At 50.7% G+C, this 3,870-nt stretch overlaps 1 long non-coding RNA gene across 1 annotated transcript; it reads left to right on the top strand.

Moving 5' to 3' along the window:
* Nucleotides 1-232: 232 nt before the first annotated feature.
* On the top strand, nt 233-2,226 carry LOC116790505. The gene is made up of 3 exons (XR_004358384.1): nt 233-520; nt 1,386-1,552; nt 2,105-2,226. It is a non-coding gene; the product is annotated as an uncharacterized LOC116790505 (long non-coding RNA).
* The last annotated feature ends 1,644 nt before the right edge of the window (nt 2,227-3,870 follow it).

Here is a 3,870-nt window from a genome sequence, read left to right as displayed (position 1 = left end):
GAAAATTAACTGCAAATAAACATTTAGGGAGGGGAGGGAGGTAACGGAGCTGCTGAACGACAGCAGAAGGGTTATGCACACGCTTCCCAAGGCAGGCAACACCTGCAGTTGCTGACTGGTGTGCACCTGCATGTGGGACCCAATATGGAATTTCGGAACTTATGTTCTGCTGTGAGCACACAGATCTCCAAGGATGCTTCCCCTTTATTTTCACACCACTACAAGTCCCTTCTCATGCATCCCAGGCATGCAGTTCTGGGGGCGGGGAAGATCTAACAACCCCTTCCTCGTCACTGTCACCACTTAGTACAGTGTGCACATGCAAGGGAGCTCTACAGCCCCCCTCCTCCAGCCTAGAGTCCTCATCCCCACATGCTACATCTCCATTGCACAGACCCAGAAGATTAATGCAGCCATCTCCCCTTTCCCAAAGCCCTGGTCGCAGCTTTGCAAGGCAGGAGCCTCCTTCTCCGCTCTCCTCTCCCTGACAGATGCCTCAGAGCCCGGGGCCGCAGTTAAGGTGACAAGATTCAGCAATTCTTTATGAACATTTCATTCCCGCTCGCTACACGACGTAAATTAGATGGTGTGTTACATTCGGGCAAGAAGCACGATATGTCACTGTGGCGCCGGCCCATTGGATGGAGAGGCTAATCCTGCCGTGAATTTCATTACTGCTTTTATGCCGTCGGAATTAGCTCAGTGACAGCGAGCCTGATTGTCTTTCACTAGGGGTTTGCCAGGGCGCAGGAAGGCTTCCTCCCTGATGGGAGCACTACCGAGTGACCCCGCTCTGTGGCCACTCATTGTGCCTTCACTGCGGCAGGGAGGGAGTGGTGTCCAGCCCATGGGGAGCTCTGATATCCCTCCACCCCAGTGCTCACATAAATGAGATTGAAGGATCCCCTTGCACAGGTGGGTGGCCAGGATGGTGATAACCCTCCTCCCTGTAAGAGGAAAGCGTTGTATCCCTCCCCCTCAACTTTACATGCACATGGGCAGTTGTCCTGAGGATGTTGTTCTTGCTATGGTGGATTCCTCATTCTCCCAGCACTCACATGTCAGGTACCAGCACTCGAAAGCCTGGAGCCTGAGTACCAGGGACAGGCTGTGATCTATGCTGCAGCTGGGCCAAGCTCAGGTCTTGTATCAGTGTCTGCACTTTTAGGTTTCATGGCCTTGCCCAGCATAAGAGGAGATGAATGAGATGCACAGAGCCATTTCCATCACTGCCCTTAGGGTCCTGATGCTCAGGCTCAGTTTAGCCAAGCATCCTCATGAAGAATATCAGCAGCATGGGTGACTCAGCAGCTGCTGACTTTAGGGAGTGAATCTGGACAACTTGAACCCATCCTGTGTCTATCCCTACGTCTCTCCTGTTGTAGAGCTGCTACTAATCAGGGAGCAAAGCCAGGAAACACAAAAAACCATCTCCAAACAGCCAGCACTTACCTAGGTGATGTTGCTAAAAGGTCAGACACCAAAAGGGTGGCTCCTAGTAAGAAGTGGCAGAAAGAAATCTGGGAACCTGGAGAGCCCACGTGAAACAAAGGTAAGGCTGGCCTCATGCACATGCTGTATCCACTTAGCAAGTTATACTTTCCCCAGTGAAACAATCTCAGAAGCATGCCATAAGCTGTCCCCTGATGCCACCCCCAGGCCCAGCCATCAGGAGTTCCCTGAACCTCAGCACCCACATTTCATAGACAGCATGGCTTTACTTCTCCAAACTAGCTTCTGGAAATCCTTTCTCCCTCCTCAGAAAGACCCATGATAGCCTCAGCTCACTCTTCTCCATTTTTCTGTCCTCTCCCATCCACTCTGCCCACCCCTGTTTTGCATCAACCTGTGCTACCTTGCTACCTCTCTCCCAAGATTAGATGGGAGCAAACCAGCAAACACCCACTTGCAGACCCATGCCTGCCCACATCTTACTGAAGCACTTGACTTTTCTCCTTGTACCTCTGAGCACTGCTGCCATTTACAAGGTTTAAATATCAGTGTGATGCCCTCCAGGGGTCCAGAGGATTGAGCTGCAAAACACTTGAAGGTTGCAGATGACGCTGATGGTTGTCAGGCTGATCCAATTGGTTCTGCAACCCAGTACAGGTTCAGAAACCAAATTGTGGGAAGATGGACAGAGAAACAAGTTGATCATCACTGCCAATCATCCCAGTGCATCCCTGAAGTTCAAATTGTGTGGTTCTGCACAGTTCCAGCCTCAAACTCTCCTCCAGTGGTGAGTGCAGCCTCTGGAAATTGCAGAGGAGGCTTCAAAGCCAAAGAACCAGTAGGAAAATAAAGCTCTAATGACATTCCAGTGCTCTGTGCTACCAGACAGACCCCACCCCTCCTGCTTTCCTTCTGGCTGTCCCAGTGTCTCATCTCGGGGCAGCTTTGGGTGATCCAGTTTTCAAAGGACTGATGCAGGAACTTCAGAACATCCCCTGGGGGACTGAAGGAGCCCTCCTGGGCTGGGTGCTGTACAAACATGGCATGAGGAAAAAAAACACTTTTCCCTAAGCAGGAAAACTGGTATCTGTAACTGGCAAAGGAGCACGTTGCATTTACTGGAAGTCAAATCCACCTGGCTGGGGTGTTACCAAAGGCCAGCTTAGATCTAAAACTCATCCATAAGGGTGAGTCTGAGAGTAGTAATGGTCCAACTGTGTAGCACAATCTGGGTATGTGGAGAGAGCCAGTGATTCTGGTGATACTGATACGTGTAGTTCTGCTCCATACTCTTGGTCCCCTCCTCCCTCTCTCAGGACAAGAGGATGAGAGGATGCACAGCTTTAATGTACATCTATTAGTCAAAGTGCTGTCCTCTTAGGTAAGCACTTTGGGAAGCTTGCTTAGTCCCTCACAGTAATACTCCATTAGGCCTTCACTCTAATTAGTGGGAGAAGGAGTGGGAGGGGATGGGGAAGAGCAGGAGGAAGTTAACACACCGATTTGGGATGATGAACTACACAAGAGATTTGTCAAAGATGGGAAAAAGAACAAGAGCAGTCAAACCTCAAATATTTGCAGGACAAGTGCCTGAAGGTACATAGGAACAAGGTCTAGTAGAAAAGGGTCCCTAGCTCTCCCCAAAGAAGGGGACAGGATGCAGCCTTTCCCCTGGCATTTGGGATGTGGAGGCAGGCAGTACCCAGAGCTTGGATGGGGATGGCACCCTACTGCCAGCAGTTCCGTGGGTTTGTGTTGTTGGTTCAATTGGGATGAAAAAAAGTAAAAGATTAAAATGAGGATAGATTCTGATATTGTGTCCATAGCCTTCTTGACAGAGACTTCCTCTTCTCTATCACCAAGTCAAATACAAACATGCCCACAAAGAGCAGGGCCAAGGCAGGGGAGCTCAGTGGCCAGAGGAAATCACAATGGCTTTGTGGCATGCCACGAGAGGTGGCACTTGAACCTCAGAGGGCAGAGGGGGCCCTTTTTCTGGAGATCACTGGAGTACCACTGTCAGAGCAATGCCAGTCACTGTTCTTCACAGCTTGGGAGTCCTCTCTGAACCTGGAGGTACTCAAACCTGGAAGAAACTCAGCTGTGATAGGGGACAGGCTCTAATTAGGTCCAGCAGGAATAAATCACTGGAGAAAGAAACTCTTTGGGCACCATAGCACATGACTGTCCCTCAGCCCAGCTCTGTCACCGGCTCACAAAGTGCCCCAGTGACAGCAGCAAGGGCAGGAGAGCTGGGTCACATCCAGCCCCCAGCCCAAAACCTGGACCAGCCCCACTAGCACTCTGAGCATCACTTCCCTCCCCTTCAAACCTCTCCTCTTTCACTGTGCCAATTGCCCAGGCTTTAGGCAGAGCTGTTTCATACACAGCTCTCCCAGCAACCAAGAGCAGTCTCGA

Source organism: Chiroxiphia lanceolata, chromosome 8, assembly GCF_009829145.1.
Source record: "Chiroxiphia lanceolata isolate bChiLan1 chromosome 8, bChiLan1.pri, whole genome shotgun sequence".
In the NCBI taxonomy this organism is placed as follows: Eukaryota; Metazoa; Chordata; class Aves; order Passeriformes; family Pipridae; genus Chiroxiphia; species Chiroxiphia lanceolata.
The sequence above is the reverse complement of the archived record's forward strand: the minus strand, read 5'-3'. Positions and strand labels throughout refer to the sequence as shown.